This window comes from Myotis lucifugus, unplaced genomic scaffold, assembly GCF_000147115.1.
Source record: "Myotis lucifugus unplaced genomic scaffold, Myoluc2.0 scaffold_50, whole genome shotgun sequence".
NCBI lineage: Eukaryota > Metazoa > Chordata > Mammalia > Chiroptera > Vespertilionidae > Myotis > Myotis lucifugus.
The window spans coordinates 786,859-802,543 of NW_005871098.1; the positions used below are offsets into that span (position 1 = coordinate 786,859).

A 15,685-nucleotide genomic window follows, 5' to 3' on the forward strand; every position below is an offset into this window, starting at 1 on the left:
CCCTTGACTGGACCAGACCTGGACCTTCAGTTCAGGAGGCAGAGCTCTATCCACCGAGCCAACTAGCTAGGGCTATATGTACCACTTCTTTATCCATTCATTTATTGATAGACACTTAGGTTGCTTCCATATCTTGGCTATTGTAAATAATGCTGCAATGAACATAGGGATATATATGTCTTTTCGATTTAGTATTTTGGGTTTCTCCTCTAAATACCCAAAGTAGAATCGCTGGGTCCTTCATTGTCTCTTTATATATAGCCTTTGTTTTAAAGTATATTTTGTCTTGTATAAGTATTGCTACCCCAGATTATTTTTGGTTTGTTTGTTTCCATTTTCATTAAATATATTTTTCTTTCCCTTTACTTTCAGTTTGTTTTTCAATTTGAAATGAGTCTCTTGTAGACAGCATATGTAAGGGTCTTATTTCCTTATCCATTAAGTCTCCATAGGTATTTTGATTGAAGCATTTAATCCATTTGCGTTTAAAGTAATTGTTGAGTCCACTCAGTCCTCCAGTGGCATCACCTGGCAGGAAATGGAAGTGAGGGAAAAGCAAGGAGAGGTTGTTCCTGTCTTGTTTGTAGTGTTTGCTTTTGCCTAGCCTAGTCTGGTGGTGGGGTGATCCTACACATGAGGCTCCCAGTGAGGAGTTCGCTGACATTGTAATGACTCTGAGTGACATTGGGACAGACCCTAGAGTTTAAGGATGTGGGTCCCAGTTGCAGAGCTTTCTCCATGGCTGAGGCTGGCAGCCTTTTTCAATGCTGGTCGCTTTTGCATTTGGAGGTCAGGAGCGGCGAGATGGAAGGACATGCCAGCAAGGAACCACCGTGGTTTGTCTGACTTCTAGCAGAAGCTGGTACCCAGTGAGGGTTTCAGAAAATTGCCCTCAGGGATGTCCAAGAGCAGCTTAGAGTCCGGGAGTTACATAGGCAGTCCCAGACTGGCTGAGACCATGGTGCAGTTCCTGTTAAAAGAAGAAGACGATTACAACCTAATCTGCAAATTCAATCCAGGCCCTGGAATCCTGACTCAAGCATTACTTCAAAGAGGTGCCAGAGTGATTGCTGTTGAAAGTGATAAAACTTTTATTCCACATTTGGAGTCCCTAGGGGGGAAAGCTGGGAAGAAAACTACACATTATCCACCGTGTCTTCTTTAAACTGGGTCCTAGTCGTTTTGGAGTAGTAAAACCTGTTGTGAATCCAAAGTTGCTTTTCTGCAATTTGGGAATAGAAACACTTCCTTGGTCAGAAGGTATCCCTTTAAAAGTCGTTGGAATCTTCCCAACTAAAAATGAGAAAACGATGATTTGGAAACTTTTACATGACATATATTCCTATACTTCTGTATATAGATAATGGGCGAGTAGAACTAAATTCGTTTGTTAATGAGATGGAATCCAAACCTGTACTATGCATTAAGTGTGCTCTGGCAAGTAGCTTGTGAGATTAAGCTTCTGTATACAGAATCTTTGTCATCATTTGACATATGCAGCCAAAGTGGGCAACTGGAAAAGCCAGAGTGAAGAGAATCCTTAGAACAACAAATACAACAAAACCTGTGTTTTATTCAATTGACTCCTCATAAAAATTTATTTTCACTTTTAACACCTATTATGATGTATTTTTTCACATGATAAAGCAGTGTTTTTTGAAGCACCATTGCAAGCTAATAGACCACTTAAATTCATTGAGTCCAATTGATGCAATGGATATAATGAAGAAACTAAAACAAGATAAAACAACAAAAATAACAGATATGTATCCTCCAGACTTTAAACACCTTTTTGAAACTATAGAATGTTCCTAAAGTCATACCTATTAGTGGCTATATGATGACTTCAGGGAAGATGTAGTCATATAGGGAACTGGACTGCCAAGACAGTAGCTGGAGCCATTTATTTTATTTGGAAATTATGAAACAAATGAAAAAGAGCTAAGTTTTTAAAGTTCACATCCTTTCACAGAAGGTAACTGTTCTTGTTTTGCATAAACAAGGCAGTTCATTAATTCTGAAGTTAATACCATTAGTACATTGGATAAAACTATGGCTGCCATTTTATTTACAACTGAATAAAATGAAAACTTCACTTAATTGTGGATTTGATCAGGTTAGATTTATTTTGTTTTAAATTCCTATCTACTGTCAATATACTTGTAGTCGGACATCCCTCTCACAATCTGGGACCGCTGGCTCCTAACCGCTTATCTGCCTGCCTGCCTGATTGCTCTTAACCACTATGCCTGCTGGCCTGCTCCCCCCAACTGCCCTCCCCTGCCAGCCTGATCACCCCTAACTGCCTCCGCCTTGGCCCTGCCACCATGGCTTTGTTTGGAAGGATGTCCAGAAGGTCTCCTGGTCTAATTAGCATATTACCCTTTTATTAGTATAGATTGCTTCTTGGCTGAGATGTCATTCAATATATACATTTAGAGAGTAACCAGCTTAATTTTATTCTTATTTTCCTGAGAAAAGTAGCTATGATCATAATATAAAATTCTTGATTTAATTGAGTTTCAGGATATGTTCGTTTGAAAGGCTCACTGTACAACAAAATATAAAAAGAAGCCTCTTTCATGATGCCAGATGGGCAAAATCATTTCTACATGAGATAAATGTAGTCCACACTCTTGGCACAGCTGCTTTTTCTATTCCTTAGCCACATGGGGCATGTCACATAGAAAAGGAAGAAAAGATGAGGGCAGACCAATTAGTGGATGCCATAATTTCTGCTATGGCCTATAGCAGCTAGATGGCATCATTAGTGTTTCTCCGCTTATTCTCAAAAGGAAAAACCTAAGTTGATGACCTCATGCATACATGGGTGCATGCATACAACAAAGGCAATATATATATATATATACATATACATATTAGAGGCCCGGTTCAGGAAATTCATGCAGGGGGTGTGTGTGTCCCTCAGCCCAGCCTGCACCCTCTCCTATCTGGGACCCCTCGAGGAATGTCCGACTGATCCCGGATCGGGCCTAAATGGGCAGTCGGACATCCCTCTCACAATCTGGGACAGCTGGCTCCCAACCGCTTGCCTGCCTGCCTGCCTGATTGCCCCTAACTGCTTCTGCCTGCCAGCCTGATCACCCCCTAACCACTCCCCTGACAGCCTGATCAACGCTTAACTGCTTCCCTGCCGGCCCGATTATTCCTAATTGCCCACCCCTGCCAGCCTGGTCACCCCCAACTGCCCTCCCCTGCAGGCCTAGTCCCCCCCAACTGCCCTCCCCTGCTGGCCTTCTTGTGGCGGCCATCTTGTGTCCACATGAGGGCAGCCATCTTGTGTGTTGGACTGATGGTCAATTTTCATATTACCCTTTTATTATCCATACCAATAAAAGAGAAATATGTAAATTGACCATCACTTCATGATGCCCACCACCAATTAGGAGTATGCAAATTAACCCAACAAAGATGGCTGTGGCCTGACCCCCCTCCCCCAACTGCTCCAGGCCTCTGGGAAGCACACCTCCTCAGGGCCTCCTCCCTGCTGCGCTCCACACCGGTCAACCGTCCTTGCAGCATCTCTGTGGCCCAGCCCCTGGCCTCAGAGGTAACCCTCTGGTGCCTAAGGTCATAGCTCCCGCTGTCTGGCATCTCCCTCTACCCCACCTCTGCCCCACTGCTCTGGTGGAGCAGCCCCATGGGCACAGATGCTCGAGGTAGCTCGCTCATGCCCTGGGAGCCCCAGGCCAGCCAAGGGGTGATGGTGGTGGCCATGGCGGCAGCAGCAGGTGGTTCAGCTTTGTTTTGAATAGATGAAAGAGGCCACCTACACAGTAAACCAAATTATCAGATCTCCTTCCTCCCTATCTCGCCAAATCAAGAAGGGAGGGGCAATGGGCATGGAGGGAGGGCGGGTGAAGGGTAGAGGGGTAAGAGGATGAGGAAGGGGGCCAGTTGCATCCCACTTTCATAATGGCAAAGTGAAAAGCACTAGCACACCCAACCTCTCCAGTCCTCACCGCCTGCCTCGCTCCCCCCACCTCTTACCCTCCCTGCCTCCCTGGGAGTGCCAGCACTGCACAGAGAAACTCTCTGGAGAAGGAGGGTAAGAAGGAAACAGCACCGGAGTGCACAGGGCTTGCCACTGCTGCTGCCGCTGCACAGGCTGCCAGAGCGAGCCCGCCACGTGCTGGCAGCCAGGGGAAGGAAGGCCTATTCTTGCACGAATCTTCATGCATTGGGCTTCTAGTATAGGATATATATATACACCGTATAATAAAGAGGTAATATGCATATTGACCATCTCTTCGTCATGTCGTCACAAGATGGCTGTGCCCACAGCATAGGCGGGGTTCCTGTAATGAGCCATAATGAGTGATCAGCAGGGACCTGAGGCTGTGTGGCACCGGGCCAGGGCAGGGGACCTGAGGCTGCTCTACCCGCCCGGCAGGGCTTGAAGGGGGACCTGAGTCTGCGGCCCCCACACAGCAGGGCTTGATGGGGGACCTGAGGCAGTGCCCTCCGCCTGGCGAGGCTCGACAGAAGTGGGGCCAGCCAGGTCTGGATCTCGCCCAATGGGGGTGGGGCCAGCCGGGTCTGGGTCTTGTGCAATTTTGAGGTGCATGCAGGTGGGCAGGGACTTGACTCTGGGTCCTGCAGTGTGCCCCAGACTCTGACAGGAGAAAGATTTTCTTTTCTAAAATTTTTTTTTATTGTTTAAAGTACTACAAAGAGTAGTACAAATGTTTCCTTTTTCTTTTCCAATTGACCTTCCCCCAGCCTCCCCTAACCACTGGCACATGCCCTCACTCCCCTCCCAGTGTCTTGTGTCCATTGGTTATGCTTATATACATGCATACAAGTCCTGCGGTTGATCTCTTACCCTCCACCCCACCCCTCCAGCCTTCTCGCTGTAGTTTGACAATCTGTTTAATTCATCTCTGCCTCTGTATCTATTTTTATTCATCAGTGTATGTTTTTTTTATTATCCATACATGAGTGAGATCATGTGGTATTTTTCTTTTACTGACTGGCGTATTTCACTTAGCATAATGCTCTCCAGTTCCATCCATGCTGTTGCAAATAGTAAGAATTCTTTCTTTTTTATAGCAGCGTAGTATTCCATTGTGTAGATGTACCATGGTTTTTCTAATCCCTTCATCTGCTGATGGGCATTTAGGCTGTTTCCAAATCTTAGCTATGGTAAATTGTGCTGCTATGAACACAGGGGTGCATATATCTTTTCTGATTGGTGTTTCTGTTTTCTTGGGATACATTCCTAGAAGTGGTATTACTGGGTCAAATGGGAGTTCCACTTTTAGTTTTTCGAGGAAAGTCCATACTGTTTTCCACAGTGGCTGCACCTGTCTGCATTCCCACCATAAATGTAAAGCAGTGCACGAGTGTTCCTTTTTCTCCACATCCTCTCCAGCACTTGTTGTTTGTTGATTTGTTGATGATAGCCATTCTGACAGGTGTGAGGTGGTACCTGATTGTTGTTTTGATTTGCATCTCTCAGGTGATTAGTGACTTTGAGCATGTTTTTATATGTCGCTTGGCTTTCTGAATGTCCTCTTTTGAAAGTGTCTATTTAGGTCCTTTGCCCATTTTTTGATTGGATTGTTTATCTTCCTTTTAAGTTGTATGAGTTCACTGTAAATGTTGGAGATTAAACCCTTACCGGTGATAGCATTGGCACATATGTTCTCCCATGCAGTGGGTTTTCTTGTTGTTTTGTTGATGGTTTCTTTTGCTGTGCAGAAGCTTTTTATTTTCATGTAGTCCCATTTGTTTATTTTCTCTTTAGTTTCCATTGCCCTAGGTGCAGTATCAGTGAAGAAATTGCTTCAGCATATGTCAGAGATTTTGCTGCCTGTGGATTCCTCTAGTATTTTTATGGTTTCCTGTCTTATGTTTAAGTCCTTTATCCATTTTGAGTTTATTTTTGTGTATGGTGTAAGTTGGTGGTCAAGTTCATTTTTTTTGCATCTATCCAGTTTTCCCAACACCATTTATTAAAGAGACCGTCTTGACTCCATTGTATGCTCTTGCCTCTTTTGTCAAATATTAATTGAGCATAATGGCTTGTGTCAATTTCTGGGTTCTCTGTTCTGTTCTACTGGTCTATATGTCTGATCTTATACTAGTACCAGGCAATTTAGAAAACAATGGCCTTGTAGCACAGCTTGATATCTGGTATTGTGATCCCTCCAATATTGTTCTTCTTTCTTAAGATTGCTGCAGCTATTTCGGGGTCTTTTTTTATTCCAGATGAATTTTTGGAGAATTTCTTCTAGGTCTTTGAAGTATGCCATTGGTATTTTAATGGGGATTGCACTGAATTTATAGATTGCTTTGGGTAATATGGACATTTTAATGATGTTGATTTTACCAATCCATGACCATGGTATACTCCTCCATTTGTTCATGTCTTCCTCTATCTCTTTTTTCAGCGTTCTGAAATTTTCTGAGTACAGGTCCTTTATCTCCTGGGTTAATTTTATTCCTAGGTATCATAATTTTTTTGTTGCAATGATAAATGGGATTGCTTTTTAATTTTTCTTTCTCTGAGTTCATTATTGGTGTATAGAAAAGCCATAGACTCCGGGTGTTAATTTTGTATCCTGCTACATTTCAAAATTCATTTATTAAGTCTAATAGTTTTTTGATGGCATCTTTGGGGTTTTCTATGTACAATATCATGTCCTCTGTGAATAAGGACAGTTTTACTTCTTCTTTTCCAATTTGGATGCCTTTTATTTCTTCTTCTTGTCTGATCGCAATGGCTAGTATGTTGAACAGGAGTGGTGAAAGTGGGCATCCCTGTCTTGTTCCTGTTCTTAGTGGAAATGGTTTTAGTTTTTGCCCATTGAGTATGATGTTGGCTGTGGGTTTGTCATATATGGCTTTTATTATGTTGAGGTATGATCCTTCTCTTCCCACCTTGCTGAGGGTTTTTGTCAGGAAAGGGTGTTGGATTTTGTCAAATGTGTTTTTTTTTTGCATTAATGCATATGATTATATGGTTTTTATCTCTCAGTTTGCTTATATGGTGTATCACATTTATTGATTTGCGGATATTGTACCATCCTTGCATCCCCAGGATAAATCCTACTTGTTCATGGTGTATGATCTTTCTAATGTAATGCTGGATTCGATTTGCTAGACTTTTGTTGACGATTTTGGCGTCTATGTTCATGAAGGATATTGGCCTGTAATTCTCTTTCTTTGTATTGTCTTTATCTGGTTTTGGGATTAAGGTAATGCTGGCTTCATAGAAAAAGCTTGGAAGTGGTCCTTTCTCTTGAATTTTTTGGAATAGTCTGAGGAAGATAGGTTTTATTTCTTCTTTGAATGTTATAAAACTCACCTGTGAAGCCATCTGGTGCAGGGCTTCTGTTTATTGGAAGTTTTTGATTACTGCTTCATTTTCCTCCATAGTCATTGGTCTATTCAGATTTTTTGATTCCTCCTAGTTGAGTTTTGTAAGGTCATATTTTTTAAGAAATATGTCCATTTCTTCTCTGTTGACCAGTTTGTTGGAGTAGAGTTGCTCATAGTATTTTTTCTTAAGATTCTTCGTATTTCTGTAGGGTCTGTTGTTATTTTGCCTCTTTTGTTTCTGATTTTGTTTATTTGGTTCTTCTCTCTTTGCTTCTTGGTGAGCCTGGCTAGAGTTTCACAATCTTGTTTGTCCTTTCAAAGAACCAGCTCTTGGTTTCATTGATCTTTTGTATTGTTGTTTTGGTGTCTATGTCATTTATTTCTGTTCTGATCTTTATTATTTCCTTCCTACTGCTCACTCTGGGCTTTTCTTGTTGCTATCTTTCTGATTCTTCATGTTGCAGAGTTAGATGTTTTATTATCAGTTGTTGTTTTTTTTGTTTTTGTTTTTGAGGTAGGCATGTAATGCTATGAACTTCCCTCTCAGGACTGCTTTCATTGTGTCCCAAAGATTTTGGATTGTTGTGTTTTTATTGTCATTTGTTTCCAGGATGTGTTTTATTTCTTCTTTGATCTCTTCTGTAACCCATTCATTAGTATGCTATTCAGCCTCCAAGTGTTGGAATTTTTGTGATTGTTTTTACTGTAGCTGATTTCTGGTTTTATGCCATTGTGATCTGAGAAGATGCTTGATATGATTTCAATCCTATTGAATTTGGAGAGACTTTGCCTGTGTCCCAATATATGGTGTATTTTTGAAAATGTCCCATGTGCACTTGAGAAGAATGTATATTCTGTAGTTTTGAGCTGGAATGTTCTAAAGATGTTGATTAAGTCCATATGATCTAGTGAGTCATTTAGGATTAATGTTTCTTTGCTAATTTTTTTTGTCTGGAGGATTTATCTAATGATGTTAATGGGGTATTAAAGTCTCCTACTATGATTGTGTTGCTGTCATTCTCACCCCTGATATCTTCCAGAAGATTTTTATGTATTTGGGTTCTCCTGCATTGGGTGCATAAATGTTTACCAGAGTTATATCCTCTTGTTGTATCGATTCCTTTAAAATTATGAAGTGGCCTTTCTTGTTTCTTGTTATGGTCTTCACTTTGAGGTCTATTTTGTCAGATATAAGTATTGCTACCCCAGCTTTTTTTAATTTCCATTTGTCTGATAGATATTTTTCCATCCCTTCAATTTCAGTCTTTGTGAGTCCCTTGTTCTGAGGTGGGTCTCTTGTAGACAGCATATAATGGGTCATGTTTTTTTTTATCCATTCATTCACTCGATGTCTTTTGATTGGAGCATTTAATCCATTTACATTTAATGTTATTATTGATAGGTACTTGTTTGTAGCCATTTCTGTATTTTATCCCTGTGTTCCTTCCTCCCTTTCTATTTCTTATTTTTACAGCATTCCCTTTATCATTTCTTGCATTGCTGGCTTGGTAGTGATAAACTCCCTTAGTTTTTTTGTTTGTTTTTTTTGTTTGTTTGTTTGTTTTGTTTTTTTGTCTATGAAACTCCTCATTTCCCCTTAAATTTTGATTGGTAGCCTTGCTGGATAGAGTATTCTTGGATTCAGTCCTTTGTTTTGCATCACTTTGTATACCTCCTTCAATTCCCTTCTAGCTTGATGTGTTTCTGTTTTTAAATCATTTGATAATTGGTTAGGGGATCCTTTGTAGGTAACTCTCTGTCTCTTGCAACCTTTAAGATTCTCTCTTTGTTGTTAATATTTGCCATTGTAATTATGACGTGTCTTGGTGTGGATCTTTTGGGATTCATCTTGCTTGGGACTCTGTACTTGTGTAAGTTTTTTCTTCCCTATATCAGGCACGTTTTCTGTCATTACTTCTTCAAATAGATTTTCTAATCCTTGCTGCTCTTCTGGTTTTTCTGGCAGCCCTATTATACGTATGTTACTTCATTTTGCATTGTCCCAAATCTCCCTTAGCTTCTCCTCCTGTTTTTTAATTTTTTTTCTCCAGTTGCTGTTCATATTGTGCTTGCTTCTGTACCTTATCTTCTAACTCACTAATTTGGTCCTCTGCCTCTTCTAGTCTACTGTTGAAACCTTCCCTGGTGTTTTTGATTGTAGCAATATCACTTTTGATTTCTTCCTGATTTTTGCATAGGTTGTTGATTTTCTTGTCCATGTTGATTTTCTTGTCTGGTGTATGAAATGTATGACCATTACTCTGATTCTTTTTCTGTCATGTTGCATGCTTCCGTTTCTCTTATTTCCTTTCTTGATGATTCCTCATTTTCTTTCCTCTGGGGATTGTTTCGTTGTCTCCCCATTCTAACTATCACCAGAAGGTTCAAATGTCAAGTTTTGGGGGCCTGGGCCATGTGCAATTGGAGCTTCGCACCCCCCCTGAGTGTCACTGAAGAGCTCCGACACCAAGATGTGTGGCTGCCATGGATTGATTGGTGGGAGCCACACTCACCCAGGACCAGAGTTACCTGCGCTTAGTGTGGCCTCGTGTGCAAACCTAGAATCAGGGACCCCACCTGTGCTGCACTGAAACAGAGACCCCTCTGGCGTGTGCCAAAAATTAGAGTCCCCTAGTCATGTCAGGCATCAGATACCCCCTGTGTCCACGCCAAGAATTGAATATCAGACTCTCTGTTTCTTGGTGCGATCTTGCGTTGAGAATCAAGGTCCCTGTGTGCGCATGTGCCAACAATTGGAGTCACTGGCTCTTAGTGTGAATGCACTTAGAATCAGGGATCCCAGGCGGGCACGATGAGAAACAGGGTCAAGTCACTGGTGCTCAGTGCTGCCTCTCTGGTGGAGAATCAGGGTCCTCGGTCTCCTTGGGGTACCGAGTTGCACAGTTGCACTGTATCTGCAGGAGGTCCACTCCTGCCCTGCGGAATACAGCTTTTTGTGTGCGCTTGCCCTAAATCAAAGTGAGGTGGCACTGCCGCCCTGTGTGGGCATGGGGTCTCATCACGGGAGTGCACGCTGAGGGAAACAAACTCCCTGTGTTCACCCGCCCAGGCTCAAATTCAGCACAGCCTCTCTGTGTGGGTGCGGAGTCTGGTTGCGGGAAACAAACTCCCCAATATTGAGCGCCTAGGCTCAAATTTAGCACAGCCTCCCTGTGTGAGTGCAGGGTCTGGTCGCAGGAAACAAACTCCCCAAGTTTGCACACCCAGGGTCAAATTCAGCGCAGCCTTCCTGTGTGGGTGCTGGGTTTGGTTGTGGGAAATAAACTCTCCAAGACCGCAACCCAGGCTTAAATTCAGCACAGCCTCCCTATATGGGCATGGGGTCTGGTTGTGGGAAACAAACTTCCTGTGTCCACGACCCAGGCTCAAATTCAGGTACAACCACCACTGCTGTGTGTGGGCAGGAGGCCTGTTTGCCCTGGAGAGGGTCTGGCAGTTCCTATGCCACTGCTGCAGGCCAGCGGGGAATGGGATTGGCTCTGTGACTCACCGAAATCTACAGCCAGGGTGCCTGGGGTCTTGGTGTCCGTGGGTCTGCAGCTGTGGTTGCAGTTCTTTTACCCAATGGCTGTAGGGTCCTGGTTTGCAACTGAGACCAGATTGGGTAGTGGCGAGGCTAGGATCCTAGTCTCAAGCAGTTCTGTTCTTCAAGATGGCATGGTCTCTGTGCTGGTAGTGTCCTCCGCAGAGTGTTTGCGGTTGCAGTGGGGTTTCTCTGTCTAAGACTTCCCGGTTTGGCAGCCCCTTGGGAGACCTGCAGGATCTAACTGTTCCTAGCTTTCTCTCTCTCCCTCACACACACACACACACCCCACACATCCACACACTCCTCTATCACTCTGCTCCCTCACTCTCTCACACACTCTTCCTCCCTACCTTCTTGCCAGTTGTCATCTTATCTCCAGGAGGAAAATTTTCATAAACATTTTACTTATTTTCTTTCATCTCTGACACTTCTATTATAGAGAAAGGGCAAATAGCAATATTAAAATATTTCCTCTAATTAATTCGCTATTAATGTGCATGAATTTTATGCACCCGGGCCACTAGTGTGTATATATATATCTACACTAATAAAAGAGAAACATGCAAATTGGTGTCACTCCACTACCCTTCCCATTGGCTAATCATCATATCCTTATGCAAATTAACTGTCAGCCAAGATGGCGGCCGGCAGCCATGCACTGAAGCGAACAGGGAGGCTTGCTTGCTCCAGTGACTGCGGACTCCAACGTTCCCCGCCTGAGTTGCTGGCCTCTCAGCTGCAACTCTAAGCAACTATGTTGCAAATATAGAAGCTAAACAAAACCCCAGAAACCGGCTTTCGGGCTTCAGCCAGCCGGACCGCAACATTGTATCAATGTTTTCAGCAGCAGAGGCCTCAGAGCTAAATATATATATATATATATATATATATATATATATATGGCATAATATGCTAATTAGACCAGACAGCCAAATGACCTTCTGGATGTCATTCCAGACATCCTGCTGGATGACCTTCTGAATGAAGCTGTGGCAGCAGGGGCTGAGGCAGAGGCGGTTAGGAGTGATCAGGCAGACAGGTGAGCAGTTAGGGGCAATCAGGCAGGCAGGCGAGTGGTTGGGGTGATCAGGCAGGCCGACAGAGGTGGTTAGGGCTGATCAGGCAGCCAGGCGAGTGGTTAGGGGTGATCAGGCAGGCAGGCAGAGGGGTTAGGGGTGATGAGGCAGGCAGGCGAGTGGTTAGGGGCAATCAGACAGGCAGGCAGAGGTGGTTAGGAGCCATCAGGAAGGCAGGCAGAGTGGTTAGGGGCAATCAAGCAGGCAGGCAGGCAGGCAGGCAGGCAAGCATTTAGGAGCCAGCAGTCCCGAATTGTGACAGGGACAACTAACAGTTTAGGCCCTATCCCACAGGGATTCCTGTGGGATCGGGCCTAAACTGGCAGTTGGACATCCCCCCCTGAGGGGTCCTGGATTGTGAGAGGCTGCAGGCTAGGCTGAAGAACCCCCACCCTTGTGCACAAATTCCATGCACTTGGCCATATATATATATATACTAGAGGCCCGGTGCACAAAAATTTGTGCACTCGGGGGGGAGAGGGGGTCCCTCAGCCTGGCCTGTGCCCTCTCGAAGTCTGGAACCCCTCAGGAGATAATGACCTGCTGGCTTAGGCCTGCTCCCGGGTGGCAGAGGGCACGCCCAATCCCTAGGTGCAGCCCCTGGTCGGGCTCAGAGCAGGGCTGATTGGGGAGTTGGGGCGCCGCCCCCTGTCATGCACAGTGCAGGGCGGATTGGGTGGTTGCGATGCCACCCCTAGTCACACTCAGGGTAGGGCCAATTGGGGGGTTGGGGCACTGCCCCTTGTCACACTCAAGGCGGGTCAATAGGGAAGTTGCGGCGCCACCTCCTGTCACGCACAGAGCAGGGCCGATCAGGGGGTTGGGGCGCTGCCCCCTGTCATGCACAGAGCAGGGCCCATCAGGGGGGTTGGGGCTCCGTACCTTGTCACACACAGAGCAGGGTCAATCAGGGGTTTGGGGAGCTCCCCCCTGTCATGCACAGAGCAGGGCCCATCAGGGGGGTTGGGGAGCTCCCCCCTGTCATGCACAGAGCAGGGCGATCGGGGGTTGAGGAGCTGCCCCCTGTCACACACAGAGTAGGGCCCATGGGGGGGGAGTAGTTGGGGCTCCGCACCCTGTCACACACAGAGCAGGGCTGATCAGGGGATTGGGGCGCCGCCACTGTCACACTCAGGGCAGGGCCGATGGGGAGGTTATGGCTCTACCCCATCTCACATAGAGCAGGGCCCGTGGGGGGGTTGGGGTGCCACCCTCTATCACCCACAGAGCAGGGCTGATCAGGGGGTTGGGGCGCTGCCCCCTGTCACACACAGAGCCGCAGGGCAATCAGGGGGTTTGGGCGCTGCCCCCTGTCAGCTGATCCCGGTGCCGGGAGGCCTCGCGGCTCCGCTGATCCCACCCGGCAGGGTCACAGATCCGGGTCCCAGACCGCAGACAGCCTTGCCTGCTGCCGCCTGCCTTCAGTATGCAAATTAGCCGCTATCTTGTTGCTTCAGGGTGGGCGTCCCCACTGGGGTGCCTGGCCAGTCTGGGTGAGGGGCTGAGGGCTGTTTTCAGGCTGGCGGGCGACTGAAGCTCCAAACCTCTCCTTTTTTTCTTTTTTTTTTATTCTGGCATTTATTTACCTTCTATGGCTGTCACTGGAGCTGAGAGCAGGCTTTCTCTCTGAGGCTCATCTGAAAGCAGGTTTCTGGCCTTTGTTTTCTGTATTCGAAACAATGTTGCGACTCCAGCTCTGAGATCCCGGCTGACTGACAGGAGGTTTCTGGGGTTTTGTTTATCTTCTATAAATGTTACAATGTTTCCAACTGAAGCTCAGAGGCCGGCAACTCAGGCGGGGAACGTTGGAGTCCTCTGTCACTGAAGGAAGAAAGCCTCCCTGTTCGCATCAGCTGCCTGGCTGCCGGCCGCCATCTTGGCTGACAGTTAATTTGCATATCTCCCTGATTAGCCAATGGGAAAGGTAGCGGTTGTACGCTAATTACCATGTTTCTCTTTTATTAGTGTAGATAGCTGTTACAGAGTTTCAACAGGTTAAAGCCTCGGAATAATGAGAGGGCATGTCCTCTTGTGGCAAAGCCACTTGTATGTCCCAGCTTGGAGGGCAAAGCCCTCCTAGCACAATTATAGCCAAAGGCTATGGTTCTAAGCTTGCCCTTATGGTCCAAACCTGTGTTCCCAGGTGGCTGAATGATGTAGGCTGCAGGAGGTGCAGCAAGGGCTGCCAAAACAAAGCTTGATAGAGTTCTCAGGTGCATGTAATTAAGTAGCTTTGGAACTCTCAAGAACATTGTAAACATCTTGACCATGCCCTTGCTTTGCCTCCTGGGATCTGACTATAAAATAAAGACTCAGCTTACAGGTGGTGTCACTGTCTCTCCATCTGAGAACAGTGTCCCACCTGGCCCCAGCTATATTCTCTTGTCTGTTTTCTTTAATCCTTCACCACCACCCCTCAGGTTCACCACTGACCGTGCTGGATGTGGTTCAATATATATGTATATCTACAGCTATATTCACTGAATTAATTGGTCAGTGGTCCATGACAAGGTTTTAGACTGCTTAACATTTACTATTTGACCATACATACCTAAATATCACACATGGGCATTATTAACTTAGTGCTGACTCAAGTGTAAACTCTGCAAATATACTGTATTCTAGTGCCACCATTCTCCTTCAGTTTACTGACCTTTTGTCTTATCTCTTGAGTAGAAATAATAATATAAAAATATTAAAAAGTCAAATTTGTTAATATATAGTGCTTGGTATATTGCCTAATAATAGTAACAACTAGATACAAAACTAACTCAATATGTGTTGTTGGCTATTATCATTATTATCTACCAGTGGTAGGAAATGCCTATTGTTTTATTGCCCACTCTTTATTTCTCTCTAACTTTTTCTCCTTTTTCATTAAGACCATATTTTGGAACAATGGTTGTCACATTAGCCAAGCTAGTGTGGCTCTGTAGTTGAGTATCCATCCATGATCCAGTAGGTCATGGTTTGATTTTCAGTCAGGGAACCAGCCTGGGTTCCAGGTTCAATCTCCAGTAGGGGGCATCCAGGAGAGTGCTGATCAATGATTATCTCTCATCAATGATGTTTCTATTTCTCTTCCCTTCTACCTTCCTCTCTCTCTGAAATAAATAAATAAATAAATAAATAAATAAATAAATAAATGTAAAATGAGCAATGTGTATTAGTAGGAGGAAGTACAGCTAACCAGACAAACAAGGAAGTGACTTTATCACATTGGAAAGAGGGAAATGATGTGTACTAACTAGCCACTCTTTCTTTCTTTCTTTCTTTCTTTCTTTCTTTCTTTCTTTCTTTCTTTCTTTCTTTCTTTCTTTCTTCTTTCTTTCTTTCTTTCTTTCTTTCTTTCTTTCTTTCTTTCTTTTTTTATTTACATAAAATTTGGATTATGCAACCTGCAATCTTTATTTATGGTTGAAAACATTACTAGTATATTTACAATTAGAAAATGCTCATTCATTTTTACTAGTTAGAAACCTAAAAGATTTGGGAAATGTGTGAAGTAGGCATACTCTTTTTTTTTTTTTCATCTTTAGGCATGCTCTTTTGATGGTAATGTGTTTCTGTTTAGTTATTGCTTTTCTTTCTTGATTTTCTTTGTTGATTTATTGGATTTATTAAATCTAGCCAAACTCCTTTTTCCTTCCTTCCTCTCTTCCTTCCTCCTTTCTTCCATTCCTTCCTATCTTCTTTCTATTTATGTTTTTACTGT

General features: G+C 44.3%; 1 pseudogene; it reads left to right on the top strand.

Annotated features, from left to right (window-relative positions):
* Window positions 1-709: 709 nt before the first annotated feature.
* LOC102439852 lies at window positions 710-1,869 on the top strand (annotated as a pseudogene).
* Window positions 1,870-15,685: the final 13,816 nt, after the last annotated feature.